This window comes from Centroberyx affinis, unplaced genomic scaffold, assembly GCF_046629955.1.
Source record: "Centroberyx affinis isolate AG114_WGS23_722 - 3 ecotype Tasmania unplaced genomic scaffold, CSIRO-AGI_Caff_v1 ptg001987l_1, whole genome shotgun sequence".
In the NCBI taxonomy this organism is placed as follows: Eukaryota; Metazoa; Chordata; class Actinopteri; order Beryciformes; family Berycidae; genus Centroberyx; species Centroberyx affinis.
Genome location: NW_027280332.1, coordinates 386,852 through 404,462, shown reverse-complemented (window position 1 = coordinate 404,462; position 17,611 = coordinate 386,852).

Sequence of the window (17,611 nt, the reverse complement as noted above, 5' to 3'; positions counted from 1 at the left end):
GAAAATGTTTTAGGGTGGATTTTCACATCAACCACCTTTGACAATGGGTGATGAGTTTTGCAGAAGTCTTGAATAATGGGTTTTTCTTATACCTTCCCTCAGAGGTCCTCTGCAGATTCCTATGCTTGGCTAACTAGAGCACTTCTGGGGCCAACTTGAGGTTTCTAGCCCAAAGAATGGCTTGTCTTGTTTCTTCCAGATCTCTGATGTCATCTCTTATAGTGAACATGTATGTGATCTTTTACAGCTGGATGGAAGGTCCATATGTAGTTCACATCACCCTTAGGATTTTGGGGGTCACTGGAAAGCAGGGTGTATTGGACCATTCACCACATCACGTTTCACCCAAATCTGTGTGGAGACTGGATTTTTCCATCCCATTCTCCTGTCTGTAGACATCAACATCTTCAATTGACATCATGTCTTTTGAATGAAACAGTTTTTGTTATGCTATGACTAAACCGAGACGTTTCCATTTGAGGATTTTACCTGATGTCCAAACTTTGAACTGTTTGGTTTGTATCCAACATTTTACATTTCATTACATAAACATAATGAACTTGATAGCTCAATGTTTTTGCAAGTGTCTATATTGTTTGTGTAAGTCATGTACATAGTTGACAACAAAAACTACAGGCCACAGCTTAGCATGTACTGGGATATTTGTAGTGTACAGTGGATATAGAGACCCACTATGCATAATATACAATCGTATACAATTGTATTCAAGAACTTTGCTTACAATGTAAGCTCAAATAAAGATAAGATTCCTCATATTTAACTGTGAACCACGATGTCACCATCACAATTGTTTGCCAAGTATAATACAGTATATGTTAAGCAACTTATCTTGGTGGAAACTGGACCATGCACTAACCGTACTTGTTGCCATCTTGATAGTCTGTATGGGAGCTTGTTAATTTTCCCATTTCCCAACTGCAGCATGAACACAACAAAACAAACAAACCTGAAAGCTTGCCCCAACAACTTCTTTCCTTAATTGGCAGCTGATACATGAACAAGAGGTTGTCTTGGCTGAAAAAAGCAACTGCTGAGGCGTTGCTGGACCTCCAGACCTTTGTGACCAATGGCGTGTCATCCCTCACTTTGTCATGTTTAACTAAAACCAATCCCCATTCAAAGCAGCATCCATCAGTGTTAGTTGAGAACAATGACAGATTGCCTTTCTGCTGCACTCAAAGCATCTGGATCCTTTCTCTACTCCCCCTCTTTTATTTATGGTAAACAGCCTGAATAACAGCTGGGCAATGGGAATTTACAAGTTAATCAATTGTTAGTTAGGAGCCACAGAGATGCCCCATACCCAACCATCTGCACGTTAATGTTCATTTACCATGCTAATTTTCCCATAGGCAACAGTCTATCTATTGATTTCTTCTTGAGAGATTTTTCCACACTTAGTATTATGAAATGCTTAATATATGATGATACAATTTTACGGAAAATAGATGTAAAATGTTGCAAAGAGTTTAATTCAGCCTGTGAGGGATAAAACATTAAGCTTCCAGAGTAAGAAAAAAAAAAAAAACTCTTGCACACACTGAATTCAGTTGTGTTAATAAACTTACACACATGTTGTCAAAATCAGCACAACACTACAAAAGCAGTTACCCCGTGGTCCCATTCACATTTTATTTTTCCAGTGGGATATCCTGCAAGGCAGATTAAGTTTCACACGTTGATGGGGAATCTAGGTAAGGACTGTTTACACTGGACACTGTGCTTCCTGTTAAAGTGAAGTTGCCTTTGTTTCTCCTGTCAGGTATTTGTGCCTGTGGCAGGGTCTTGGTCTTTTGTTCCCTCCTGCTCCTCCTCTGCACCACAAGAAGGCCCAGATGCACAGAGGCCTAGCCAAACAGGTCAGTCATGAGTGGTCCTCAGCACGCAGTCAGCATTCCACATGATTTGGCTCTTGTACAATGTCAGCATGTTCACACAACTAACAATTGGGTCATAAAAATAAGTGGGCAAAATTATTGTTTTCTTCCTCTGTTGCAAAAGAAGAATATTTTTACTTTAATGTTGTAAATATATTAACAAATAAGAAATATGATTTAAAATGAAGTCTATTTAAATAATCTATCACAGAGAAATTAATCAGAAGATAATAACAGAGAAAGAAGAAAATGATAACAGTGATCAATCAGACAATAGAACCTTTAAGAAATGTCAGGATGCTTGTCTCCTCTCATATCACAATGGAAGAGAAAAATCTTTGGGAAAATGTAGAAATTGGGCAATTTTTCTATTAGATCTATTTTGTTTGGCCATGCTATCTTGGCAGCCTTGAGCCAGTGTTAGGTTAGGGCACCATTTACAACTGTGCTGTGAGCACTGGTATTCACCTTTACCCGTTTCCCGATTGCAGCGAGGAAACCACACTCTACTTTATTTATAATCCAACCAACCTCAGTGTGTAACTCTTGCCCCTTCCTCCCGCTCGCATCACACAGTGAGGTCACTTCCCTCTGCACTTCCACCACTGCTCTTGCATTCCAACATGGCTCTAGGACAGCAGCCCAGCAAAGCTCTATACTCCTCAAATCACAAAGAGGCCCAGATCAGAGCCGAGCTGGACGTGAGCCAGGATCCAGGCCCTGACAGCCCAGGCAGCTGGGGGCAGCCTATAATAAGTGGGAGACAATGAGAACTAGCTCACCTCCCACGCTTTGCATGTGGATGCCGATTCAGAGTTGAAATTAAATGGTTTCATAGGTTTTTCATAGACCATACTAATTATGAAAAGAAATCTAAAAGACAAATGCGTTTGTTTGGTAAAGGGGATATACATTGAGGGTAATTTCTATTTAACATAACACACTGCGAATTGACAGAATATGTATTGTTAAATTCACTGAAGTGATTTTCAAGTGAAGGACAAAGATTGATTATCAATACACACACACACATACAAAGAGGCATGCTGGACCTTTTCTGCTTTTGAATTAACCCAAACCTTTACCAAGTGCAAAACACTGTTTTGTTCTACCATGTCATGGCAAATTAATGTCTGGGCCATTAGGTTTTTATGTGTTGCTTCCCCTCTGTATGAATTTATTTGCACTGGACTGAGTCAGTTGTTAACACTAGACAACTGTATTTAAATTTCTTAACAGGCATCAAAAACATTTATGGGCAGTATTTTTTTTTTGTGCACATAGCAAACCAGACATATTTAAGGTATTCTGTTTTAATGAATAATAATGAACAGATCACTGTGAGGTAGATGGTGTTGGTGCTTTAATGGTCCCTTGTAGCCTCTTAAGCCTCTGGTGATAAATCTCGCACAGACTCACCCGTATAACTAAAACCCAAACCTCATTCAACTTCACATCCATCAGTGTTTGGCTGAAAGCGATGACAAAGCACTTTCAATTACACCAGTAACTGACTCTGGAAACAGTTCATAGCAGGGTCCAGGCTGGGAGAGTAGAGGAGAAACAGAAGGGGGAGGGCAGAATAGCTGGTAGGGCATCCGTTTGACTCACTCCCAAATAATAAAAAGGGTGGTGTGACTCGGGGACACAAGGGTTGCCGCCAGCATTGCGAACCCAAGGACAATTCACCTATTTTGTGTGCTGTCACCCCTGTAGTCTGATTTATGGTTGGGACATCCTTCCTACGACCCGTTCGTCCATCAGCTCGGCACTATAAGGATACTCTGGTGATTAGAGGCTGAAGTATCAAAGCGTCCTCAGCCAGGGCCCTTGTCTAGTACCAGAGGGCCTTGCGCTACTGAATGGGGAGTGTGGTAGTTGGGAGGGAGAGTGTGTTGCAGCCACAGAAGAGTGCCATTCTTAACCCTGAGCACCAGAGGATAGAAGAGCTTTTTGAGAATCCATCAACTGTAAATGGTTCATTCCATAACGTTGGTGTTTTCTTTTCCATTTTTCATCCCAATTTGTAATTATATTATGTGGAGTGTGTGCTCTCTAAAAGTTAACATGGCAGTGTTTAATTGGAGTGATTTTAGTCATAATTGCATGATCCTCTCTACCACTTTTGGCTTCCACTTTGTTTGAATAAGCAGGCTAATTTCGGAATCCATCCTCAAAATTAATCAGTATAGCATACTTAATATTGAAGTTCAAAAGTGAAATAATTGAGAAAATGTAAATCTGCTTTGAATAATGGAATGCTTAATCATCAACAACAACAGCAGCCACAACAATGACAACACCAGTCCAGGAAACATCTAATGCATTGAAAGAATATCACTGTGAACAATAGATAAGTGATGATCGTTTTTTCCTCTCTTTTAAAATGTTTTTATTACATAAATAAAACAGAGTCTAATCCTCCAGAGAGACTGATCTTTTAAAGCAGCTCTGACTCCAAACCCCCTGATGTGATGCCCACAGTAACATCAGGAGTCCAGAGCCTTTGCTCTCTAACTTCAGGCAATTATGACACAGAGGAGATCTTTGCCTTCTGCACTCCAAAAGAAGAAGAAAAAAAGGCACGCCTTTTTTCCAGGCTTAGTTGTAAAAATAAGCTTGCTCTCCTCAATTGCAGTCACCCCATGCCCTTTGCAATAGCAGCAAGGATGTATCGGAACAAGCCATGAGGCAAAACAAATCACTTGTGATTTACAGAATTATAAAGATTTTAATAGCTGCAATGTTTCTCTCTCAGATTGGTCTTTATTTCCAGGAGTCAAAGTTTCCTGGGTGCCCCAGGCTTTTAAAAAGCAGTAATTGGCCAACAGAGAGACATAGCATCTCCCTGAGTGATTGAGTGTATTTGTTGCTATGAACTTGAGGGTATCACTCTAAAGATCATGGGTCCAGGTTGTGAGAGCCTGTAACTTATCAAGCACAATTCAGTTCACATCTACAGAAGTCAGACTACTTTTGCATTTAGTTTTGTTCAGAGTACTAACCCTTTTGTGCAACTTGAGGTTTTTTACTAATTAGTTATGTTTCCAAATAACTCAGCATGAAGTAAGGGGCTTTGGTTAGTGAACTAAGGACAGACTTGAATTAATGCAGAATAATTGTTATGATAAAGAGCATGACTGTAATTCTTGTGTGCAGCTAAAGCAGCGACACTTATGAAGACTATCTTTGAGAAATCACATTGATGTATGAATCAGTAGTTTTAGAATATAATTGAAAAAATGTTTCCACCTGGCCTTGAATCAGCACACCACTTACATGAGTTGTCATACTATTAACCATGTGAAAAATGTAAAAAAAAAAATAAAAACATGAAAAAAACAAGATATTTATATACAAAATTATATATATTAATGCTAAACTATCAAAGAAAATTTGAAGCATTTTATGTTTTTTATTTCATGCCTCAAGAAGAATATTTCAGCATAGAAAATCTGTCTTCCCCCACCTAATGTGTGAAAATGCTACCATATGAATGTCAGTTTATGACATTGGAATAAAACGTCAAAATGTCATCCTCATTAAAGGATGCTTATACTGTAGCTTCAAAGTCTGGCTTCGCCTTGAGTTTTCAGTGCCAACTCAGCAGTTTTCCCATTAATATTACACAAATAGCAGCAAAAAACACAACTGTAGCATCGCAGGTCTTTGTAACCCCAGTGATCAAGTAGCTCAACATGATTTACAGCACTATGTCTCACTAAATCCTATACAGATTCAACCACACTCACTTCCTCTCTCGCCTGAGACTAAATGCCTGGTGGACTCTCGATAAAGAAACCGCTCTACACCGATCAGCTGTCATCTTTAAGAACGTAGGACAGTAAACATATGAAGTTCATACAGTTTGAGCTGTGTTGTATCCTAACATGTTTTCAGCTAGGAGATCAGAACTGTTAGCCATGTTCATCTTTTTGCGTAATTAGCAATCCTTCCACTATATAGACTATAAACTACATATCCTGCTGAAATGCTATAAAATGTGTTGTAGTTGATAAACCCACTATGTTTTTCTCAGTGTGCAGTAGGTTTAAATTGTATCTCTTTTGTTGTATCTATTGTATCTATTGTTTAATTAAATGTATCGATTTATCTCTTTGACTCTTCTTTAGATGTATTATTGAATTTCACTTCACTCATCTACAGAACAATTCTCATAATCTTGAAAGCATGTGCTTCCTAACTGGTAGAAAAAGGCAGGCAGTAGCTATATTAAGGAAATCCACCAGGGAGACATAATCGAGTTTGACTCTCTACTGGTGGTCTCCTTGTTAGTGTTGTGAGTGTCAGAACTGACAGTGCAGGTAGCTCAAATGCCACTTCAGGTTTTAGCTTCAGTGGCTTTTGGAAAGAAATGACCGTGACCTGTGTAGCTTGAGCCCACATCCCACACCCTTTCTGCCTGACAGCCGCTCAATGGCAAGTGTCTGCCAGCATGCCGAGGGGAACGCTGCCAAGCAGCCGGAGATAGAGATGATTACCACATCCCTCTCTCCCTCTCAGCCTGCTCACTGAAAACTGATACCTACTAACAAACTGCTGTCAACATGTTAGCAAGGCAGAGAGAGTGAGAGCAATAGCATGTGCAGAGGGAGAGAAAAGGAGAAAAAGAGATGAGTGTGAGAGAGTCAACTAGATAAGTCCAAACAAGCAGTCAGGATTAATGATATTGGAACAAGTTTTTTTTGCTGTTTTCACACCTAACATTGTTATGATAGGTGATAGACATGAAGAATGCAATCAGCTGCATAAGGAACTAGCCTGGTTAGACAGGCACACACCTACAGTTATGATCAAGTGATTAATGTCAGCATTAGGGTTGTCAAAAGTATCGATACTTCAATAAGTATCGATACTAAAAATTTGAAACGGATACCAGCAGTGCTTCCTCTTAATGAAAAATCAAACATATTATTTCTCCGCCTCCACTAGCCACACACACACACACACACCGCTGCCCACAGCCCCTCCTCTCACTAGTAGCAGTCAGCTGGGTTGTTGACTCAGTCAGCAAACAATGCTACAGAGTGGTGCCAATGAAGGGGGGTAACACGTCAAACCTAGCGAAGCACCTTAAGGACCTTAAGGACCAGTCTTTATAAAGACCAGTCTTTATAAAGAATTTCGAGAGGTTAGCGAAAGCTCCCATTTCAACATCACTGAAGCATTAAACATTTATCATAAACGTTAACGTACCCTGCACATCATCCGTTTTAGTTTAGCTAGCAAACCAAACGTTAGCTACAGTGCTAGCTAACGTTACCAAGTAGGTTTGCCAGATGCCCGGTTTTCGACCGGACTGTCCGGTTTTCAGATGCATTGTCCGGGCCCGGTCAGAAGGGTCGACCGGACGTTGAATTGAAATGTCCGATTAAAATCATTCTGTCAATAATATCCACAACTCTAGCCCTGCTGATTTTTCCTTATCATTGGTGGGTATCTGTTGCTTCAACAAACTAATTAGTTTGTTTTACTTACTAGTTTTGAATGAGTTTTATCGGGCCTACGTTATGGAGAAGCGTGCGTCTGTCTGTCTGTCCATCTGTCTCGTTTGCACTGGGATTTCCCCCTGCGTTGTCGGATATTAAGGGACTAGTTTGGGTCTCTGTGTCTGTGTTTTTTGCTTAGTTGCTTACAGTCTATGCTGCAGAGGCCAGGAGGCAATATGATGTTTCACATGCTTGTGCAGTATAAGCTCACTCCCCTCAATAAAAAAGCAAATTATGCCGGCGATCGACACCTGTCAATCAAAAATGTGTTGTTTGATCTCAGACAACTTTACAATATTGTTTTCATGTTGAAATTATATTTTAACATGAAAACAATATTTAAAAAAAAAAAAAGATTGAAAATTCATTTTTTTCCTCCCCCATGGTATCGAAAATGGTATCGCGTATCGATATTTTCCTGGGTATTGTATCGAAGTTAGAAATTCTAGTATCATGACAACCCTAGTCAGCATGAAAGAGATAATAGTAGAGAGGTCACACCAGTTTAATGAAATTATGTATGTCCATATGCAGTTAATAGAAATATTTTCTCAGATAAATCACTGAAACTCTACCATTAAAAGTGAAAGTGAAAATACAATTGTAAACCTGAGGAAAGTCCGGAAGACTGAAACATTGTATGCATTTTAAACTCATTCCTGCAAGTTAAGGCAGTGGTGTGCAGGATTTGTTTCCCTACTTTTACAATTATAGACATTGTTCATATTGAATGGTAAGTTGTCAAGATTTGCTACTTTTAAGTGTATCTGTTTTTGGTTGTGCAGATATGCAAATCACTTTAGACCTTTACTCCAATCACTTAAAACTTAGGCTTTCCTGCTGGGCAGAGAATGAATGCAATTCTTTCAGAGAGGAATAATAAATGTCATTGTTTTTGAATAAATCTCCCACTGTGCCACTTTGGAGACTCAAATTTAAGTGAAATAAAGGAAAAATCACAGCTGACATATATTTTTCTAATTGTAGCAAAGGGGGGACAGGAAGCAGCATGGAGTAGCTTGAATCATCGGTAATTAGAATATCGCTGCATGTAATTACAAAAGATTTTGATTGTCTGATTTTCGGCAGAAGGCCCATTTTAGCTACTGTCTTAATACACATTTGTTTTTGAAGATTGGGAATGACAATTATGATAATGTGCATCCCAGCATGAAACATTTTTGTCAAAGACAAGAAAACGGGACCTGTTAAGTAGACATAATGCATATGTAGATTCTTTGAAAAATGCTAATTAAAGGCATTGTAATGATGTATTTTGTCATTTATTTAGAAAATATGAAAATGAAACTTTATTATATTCTAAGATTATTTTCATGGCATTGCAGCTTTACTGGAGAGAAGTGTGACAGGATACAGAAAGGGGATTATACAACAAAATAGATCCAGATTTTTCATTATTATTTCCATGTATGTCTAATCTAAAATCAACCCATTATGCAGCTCTCTCTTTTCTAAATACCATGCCAAATTGTGGGTTAAGAAATACTCGCCAGGTATCCATTTTCCTAGCAACACTTATGGTAAAAGCTTTCTACAAACAAGATAAATGTAAAATACCTTAAAAACGACAAAACTTTATTTGTTATCAGATCATCATGTTCATGATCTTCACTCTGAAATTGGGCTTTGCAGAGTTCAGCGATGTTCTTTTTATTTGTTTACTTCAGTTATTAAATGCCACAAATTGAAATAAAAATAAAAATAATAGGGACAAAATGAAAGTATCTAATTCACTCTGGAACTTTGTTGAGGAACAAGATAAGTATTTCTCTAAAAATCAATTTTCGAGAAGAGACAATGGAAACAAACCTAAGTGCTAGTTTGAACCAACCCCATAAGGCTTCCAGGGAAACCACCAAGCCTAAGAAGCACTTTATTAGCCAGCAGGGGGGGGTCAGGAGGACCAGCCCTATCATTGATTGAGGTTGGAGGATGCATCCACAGCTGCACTTTCTCTAAATTTCTAAGAGTAAATATGCACCTTTGAAGTGGGGGGTGCCTAGGAGCACTCCTCTGCACAGATTGTGTGGGTTTCTGTGGGGAGCTGTAGTTACGGGAAAGATCAATGGACAGGGCATTAGGGGGAAGAGTACACTACACTGTCCAGCCCTCCAGCCTACAATACAACTCGGCAGCTCCTAGATGGCCAGTATTATTGAGCTCAAGGCAGTTTAATTCTTGATGCTATTTTCTCAGACTGAAGAATTTCAACCTTTCCAGCTGCAAAATTTATTGGAGAAAAAAAGATGAAATATACTGTGGACAAGGAGTTTATATACCGTATATATGAAACTACAATTGGGTTCATATTGTTTTGGTACCACGGCAACTTCTGTTGTAGCTGTGATCTTGAGTAAACCCTTACTGGTTTACAGAACAAATTGATTTTAAAATGGCCCCTGGCTAAGCACCCGCACCCTCTCACTGGAGTATGGTCATACTTTTACAGTAATGTGGCAAAAACACATGCTTTGGGTCTTATTATTTCAGTTATGGCCATTATCTTGTTACATTGTAGCTGGTGAGAAGCATGTGGTGCTCACACAATGTAGCAAATTCTGTTGTGGCCATTGACTTTTAGAGTTCATCTGAGATTTAGAGTTCAGTTGATTTTTATTTATTTATTTATTTATTTATTTATTTATTTATTTATTTATTTATTTATTTATTTTTAGGGGGGAAAACAAAACAACAACAACAAAAAACATAACTTTGCTTCACGTGAAAGGCATTCTCAATCTTCAACAATATTTTTGACTGGAATACGCCTGTCTGCATAATTACTTACTGGAAAACTCCTCTGTCCACTTCATAAAAGCATGGAAAAACCCATATCCTGCTCATTGTGTGGCTGGATATGCGTAATTGTGGCAGCCTTTAAGTGCATTAGATTTGTGCTGAACACACAGCTTTCATATTGTGGTTTGTGAAGACTTTGGAAAAGCCTTTTGGGGTAGCCACACGTCTAGATGAGGTTAATCTGCTCAGAGCAAGGGTGGCACAGAGTGATAAGTGGACAAAGATTTTTTTAGACCTCTTCCCTCTTACTAATGCCTTATAACTCAGTCTCAAACTCAGTGCTGATTAAATTCACATAACACAATGGTGAATAAACTCAAAATTCCATATTGTAAACATTGATAGCAGTTGAACAAAAAAATCCACGGTCATTTTACTGACAGTTGATTGTTAGTACAGATAGTGTCATAAACGCTGTGCGCCTAGATGAAGATCAGAGGACAACATGTATCATCTTCACAAAGCGTCTTGAGTCTAGTGGGTCTTTGCTCCCAGGTGTCGGCAGGGTTTGGCTCCGCCGGGCTCGGAGATGTAGCCAGAGAGAGTTAGCATTTACAACCCCCGTCACACTCCACAAAACACTGTGTCATTCAAGCACAGCCTGTGTGGCAGCTCTGGCATTAACGGAGACATTGACATCTTCCGGCAGAGTGTTCATCTAATACTAATGCTAAGCAACCAGAGCAAGTATCCCCCACATGGAGCCATCGAACCCTGCCTCAAACAAGGGTGTCTGGCAACCAAAGGAAAATCATACTGTTTTTTTTACCATTCATCGCTCGGCTCTGATAGAATTCACAACAATTACTATGATATCGCCACTGCATGGTGTCATCCCTGTTTTGTTTTTTTTGTACTTTTAAGAAACTTTCACCCATATATTCCCTGCCACCATCCATTCAGAGAGTATGACTATTTCACAGGTGCTTAGCATCACCGCTGTATGCTGGCACGAATGTTCAGCTCAGGGCCTCCAACAAAGACTGTTTACATATTTCTACTGCAGTGTTATCCTCAAACATTTTTTTTTCTTCCAGATTTATAAAAACTACACAAAAACACCCCACCGCCGCTGCCACACACACACACACACGCACACACACACACACACACACACACACACACACACACACACACACACACATCCTGACCCCTATAAAGGGAGATTCAAGGGAAATATAGAATCTGCAGCATCAGAGTTTAGTAAAACAATGTGTTTTCATTTTCATACGCCTTCCCACTTTTCAGAGGATTTTATGAGGACAGATACAGGCAGAGGAATTAATTTCTTCATGCTAATTAATGCATACGCATTATTGCATAAATATTTACCTACAGTATATTGTATAACTAAGTGTTCACGGAAACTTGAGTTGAAAACGAATACTTTGGCAAAACAGCAAAGTGTTGTTGTATGGAGAGTAAACATACACAACACTATATAATGCACAAAAGGCCACAAAATTCCTATATGCTACTATATGTATCAGAGACCGATGATGGGTTCATGAAGTGTATGGCGCTATCTTTAGAGGATTGATTTCCCATACTGCCACGCAGTTGGCTGCATTTATATTCCATGCCTGTGGCTCCATGACCCCTGGTTCTCCTTTGATGTGGCAGGCAGAAGCACAAACCAGGATGAGGCAGAGAGAGAGAAGGCTGAGGGATAGCAAAAGGTGAAACAGTCTACAATGGGAGGGGGGGAGGAGATTTTTCTTGTGGTGCGGGTTTCTGGGAGGGATGAGAGGATGGGATGAGGGAGTGTAAAAAGACTGGTAGGAGTTTGCAGGGAGCACCGCGAACCAATGAAGCCATCATCTGACAGATCTGTGAGAGTTTGCAGTGAGGGTGGGTTGGTGGTGGGTGGGCAGAAAGGAGCCGAGGCCGAGGGAAAGGGATCGGGTGATGGTGGGGGGTTGGGAGAGGGCATGACGGTGGCGCGAGCTGATAGAGACGTCAGCGCCGCTTCAGTAATCTCACGACGGCTGGCCGCAGCAAGGGGCCATCGTGGGGCCCACGAGAGCAGAGGCATGATAGAGCAGACCACCCTGACAACACTAGCAGGGGGCCAGGCAGTACGGACAAATCAAAGCGGGAAGAAGTAATTTTTGAGAAATTACAGAAATCTCCATGGAAATTAGCATGAAACACTTTCTAATCTCTTGCTTTTCACCATGGACGATAGGGGTCAGTGCTTCAAGTTCTCCAGCCCTTGCTTTCTCTTTCTCTCTCGCCCCATCCCTAATTTCATTATTCCCTCTTGATTTTTTTTCCCTCCTGCTTTTTATGTACTTCATTTTACAGCCTGACATTCTGAAAAAGCCCCTCCCTCTGCCCATATTCTTCAACCATTCATTTGCTTGAACCCTTTTCATTGACCACAATTAAACGTTTAGATTTCAAAGGCAAATCAAGGGAGAGCCAAGCCATGCCCTTGGAGTGACACAGGATCAAGCTGTTGGGTGCTTTGGAGCCTTAGATGGGGTGAATCCCAGAAGATTTGTCCTCTGCACCCTTCCTTTCGTTCCTCTGGTGTCTGTCAGAGCTCAGAACGCTGCTCAAATGAATGGGAGGAGTGAGGCACCCCTAGGTGTGACCATGCGGTTATTGGTCATCAACAGCATTTACAGCAATACAATGACACCATAAGCCGTAATTCTTTTCACCACAGTTGCTCTCGATTTGAACAACAGGGGACAAAATGTCCAGTAGTACTTTGAGAAAATGGTTGCGGAGCAGTATTGTAGATGTGTATATCAGAATTTTGAATTTTTCATCTCCTTTCTTTTACTTCTTACATTTGATTTGCACTGAGCCCTTGCATTATGTCAAAGCTGAGTCTGAGAAGTTATCAGGAGTTTACCGCGCCGTCAACTTTTTTAACCTCTAGACAAGAGCTTTATTTCTGTGATGAGTATATCACCAACCTCCTGTCCTGTATGGATGCGTGAAAAAAAATCACATTGAGCAGTATAGATGAGATTCCAGTTTGAGCCAATGAAAACTCACACTTCAATCAAGGATCTATCAATAATGATTTTTTTTTTTTGATTACACTTTTTTTTTTAGAAAGGGAAAGATGAATGCATTGTAACTTGGAACATATTTAACATATCTAGCTTACAGAAAACAAAGTTTTAGTTTGTCTCCATTCTGGATCCGTAGCAGCTCTGAATGGTCATATCTCTAAACACTGTATAAAACAGAGCCACTCCCTGCTTAAAACACAGCAGTCGCACAGAGAGCTGGACTTTTTTTATAGCGAGAAATTGCCCATCTTTGTGTTTGTTCTTTGGACATGATGGGAAGAGAGAATATAAAACTAAGGTAACTATTAAAATGAAAAAACTGAGCAAAACCAGTGCATCTAAGGAGCACAATTATATTAAATAATAAAAATAAAAAGTTTTTGCTGCACATCGTATCAAGTTATGTTATAGAAAAACTGCCCAAATAGTCAACATACTGTACATACATGTAGTAAAATAATCATCATGTTTTCAGATGATTTGTTTTCAGATGATTTTAAAATGTTTTCTCAGCCAACTGCCTTACTATTGGGAGACCGTAAGGAGAATGACTTGCCAGAAAATTCAATCCAGGCATATCCAAAGGGACCAGGGTCTCTTGAAGCCCCAGCACAAACATGATCCAAAGGAAATTATTTAAATTGGGTCATATTACTATCTTCCTGTACTACAATACAGAAAATTAATTGCATTCAACGACCATAGTAACATTTTATAAAAATCTAAACTGTTTTTCTAATTGTAACAAGATATATTTGCTAGACAGTTTTCTTATGCTAAGTTTTATTATTAAATTGATACATAGTCATATTTTGAAAGTGTATTTTCTGGTTGTGTTGTAATTGTTATCCTGAAATGTTTGTGAATGATATTCCTGAACTTCTGATCTGAGATCACTTTCACACAACTCTGCCTTATTAAACAAAGATGCGCACAAATACACTAGTAGGTAAAGTAGACAAGATGGGAATAATAGGCATTAGGTTTGAGACTAAAATAGTGGCATTTGATTAGCATTACCTTGTATGCTGATTCATGGAGAAGAGCTACAGAGTAACAATGGTGGAGAGTTAATTAGAGTAGCTTGCAGACTTGGCACATTGCACTGACAAGCAGTAGAAATGCGTGTAAGATATAGAAACCTTTCTAACCTCTAGTTAAACCTTTTCTTCCTTTCTAACAATTTGCCCTCTAATTAAGCTCTAGACTTGGATTGTCTACTTTGTAAAACATTCACATAAAATTGTGCTAATTGCAACCAAAGAAAATGACATTACTTTCCAAAATCACAATCTATGAGATTGTCTCAGATATGTCAAAGGAAGTTTCACCTACAAAACTATCAACTGTTGAATTTATGGTAAAGTTACAAATTATGTGAATGTTTATTTACTGCACTAAAAATTGAGGACTTTGTAATACCCACAACTGAATTTGTCTCATTATTGCAATATGAATATCAAAATTACATCACACAATTCCTGATTAGTAGTATGTTTTTTTTTTTATTACCTTTCTTTTCATTACCATCCAAGAGAAACTTCAGATATTTCAAAAACATGGTCCTCTTTTCCTAAATTCTTATGCATTTTGGTTTTGCTTTCAGCAGTAATTTGTACAGACCAGGTGGTACAAATTGAAATCTCTTTCATTTCCCATGAAGGTATGGTAAATGCATTCTGAGGGAAACGTACCGCGGAAATAAAGATATGATGTTGAAGACCTCATTTAACCTAGAAGGTACAAACATTTGGCAGGGCCTTAACATAGAGTGTACCTGTTTCTACTTGCGGTTCTACCAGTAATAGATAGATGGCACTGCATCCAAGGTAGAGCAAAGGGCCACAGACTTCTCTTTACCATCTTTCAGGGTCTTACTCTCATTATCCATCCAAAAATTAACCTGTCAATTTATCAATCAACACCATCTTGAGTTTTCTGCCTCCTGTTTGGCGACTAGCACTGCGGCGACTCTGACGCTCAGATAACCAGGAGGTACGTGTTTGTTAGTGTAGTGAATGAGTGCATTATCACTTAAATGACTGCTATGAATCACAATTGCTGCCAGGCTGTTGATAAGAGGTAAATACACAAGAAATTGGATTTTAAAGTATATATCTATTTATGTATTCTTTTATGTGTCAAGAAAATAAGGTCAGTGCCAGATGGACAGTGTTGCTGTTTTGTTGTATGCCGCTGCTTTAAAAGTACAATACAATCTAAAGCCAGGTTGCATTGTCAAGGCTGATTCTTGCAGTTTACCACTATTACCATCATCCTGAAAAGAAAGCAGTTTTAGAATAAATGACACGCATGCGTTGAATTTAAAAACTATAAACTCATGTGATGACCAACACAAAAAAAATGTGTGTTGCAGTATAATTCTTTCCTACCTACATCAAAATTTCTTTATTTGACTTTATTTGATATCAAGTGAAACGCTGAAACAATACAAAATTAAAATCTAAACTAACATCATAACTACAGGTGAACTAAGATAGTGGCCATAGAGATGATGATGATGATGGTGTTAAAAATAAAATAAAATATAATAATAATAATACTAATAATAATAATAATAAAGGCTTCAGTCCCCTGCAACCCTGAAAAGGATTAAACGGGTAGAGAAAATTAATGAGTGAAGGATAATGATGAAAGCCTATTATTATGATTATTATTATCATTAGTAGTAGTAGCAGTGTTACAGCCCTCATCACAATGGCCTCTTTGATTTCAGTTATAATAATAAGAATAAAAATATTATACTATCAGATTTTTTCACCTTGTGATATAAATATGGCCCACATATTGACCGCTAGATCAAAATTCTGTGCAAATAATTAACAAAAACAATATTCATTATTTCTTGATCATTTCAAGAAATAATACAGAATTGCAAGTGTAAACGTCAAAATTATAGTTTAAAAGTGTTCAATGATATTGCACACATTGCTTAATTCTTTTCTATTGACTCTGGAGTTAATGGTACATCTGCTCTTAGAAATATCTAAAAGGAGGAGGATTGAAATATGTGTTTGCATGCTCAGCATGCTACAGAGTTATAATAAGCACTGGGACATGTCTTTATCTCTAAATGGGTTATAATGTGATAAGCTAAACTAGACCCTCAAAAATCCCTACCAAGTGCAACCGCGGGTGGGGGACCTCAATTGCTTCGGTTCATTCTGCTTTTTTTCAGGTATTTTCTTTTGCTCAGTACAGGTTATTAGCCGCTACATGACTGGATAGCTTGAAAATGGAGGGAAGCGAACAGAACTAGATAGGACTCCTGAATAGCAGGAGGGAGTTTTCTTTTTCCAATTGTTGTTATTTGCAAATGGCTTTATTGTGTGGAGGTGCTGGAGAGGAGGGGGGCGCTAGTGAGGAAAAATGGTGGGGAGTATTTTAAAATGCTGACAAAAAGAGGAGCGAAAAAGGAACATAACATCTGGTAATTTGTTTCAGCAAGCTTAGCCTAATGATGTAAGCAGATTACTTTCCAACAGAGTGGGAGAGGGGCATAGAGGGTGGGTTTTTCCCTTTTCTTTTTTTTTCTTTTTTGTACCCTTTTAGGTCTGCCCCATTTAAGAACGAGACAGAAGCCACTGCCATACCACAGGGCTAGTTAATATTGGACGATGCATGCTTTCTGGTGAGATTTGCTCTTCCATGCCATTTGATAATTTTATAACCAATCACACGCTCAAAAAAGTGGATATTGATCAGAAAATTGCTTGGCAGGCAGTAGAGAGGGGCTTGGGGCTAGTTTTGCCGGCTGTATTAGAGCCTTAGAAGGGGAACCTCCCTGACTACCGGTGGTGGGATGTAAGCCACTTGAGGTTGTGGGTGCCCCTGGCCCGGTTTGCTCCCTCTCCTCGGAGAGCAGAGATCAGTGGTATGCCCAGATTGAAAGGGAGGGCAGGAACCCGGTGTGATGAAGGACACTGGCTCCCAGTCAATGTGTGGAGGAGACTGAGGATGAAACAGACCATTAAGACCAATTTAGAGACTTGCTCTAAATTTCAGCAGGACTGATCGATCCTGACAGGAGGGCATCGTACCGCCTGCCAGATCACTTAAACCACTGCCCCTCGTCTCACGTTGCTTAATGTCATGTCATTGGCTATCATTCCCAGTCGAACAGTGAGCTGCTGGATTTAGTTTCAATTACTACTTGTAGGATTACCCTTTATTTTTACACCTCAGTAATCAATGTGGATTTTGATAATAATGTCATAATGCAATCTCAGTATTGCATTCTCTTCTTTTTTTTCTGCTCTTAATCCAAAGTGAAATCCATTGAGACTAGCTGTCTTGTTGGTTTATTGATTTTTTTCCCTTGCTCTGAGAA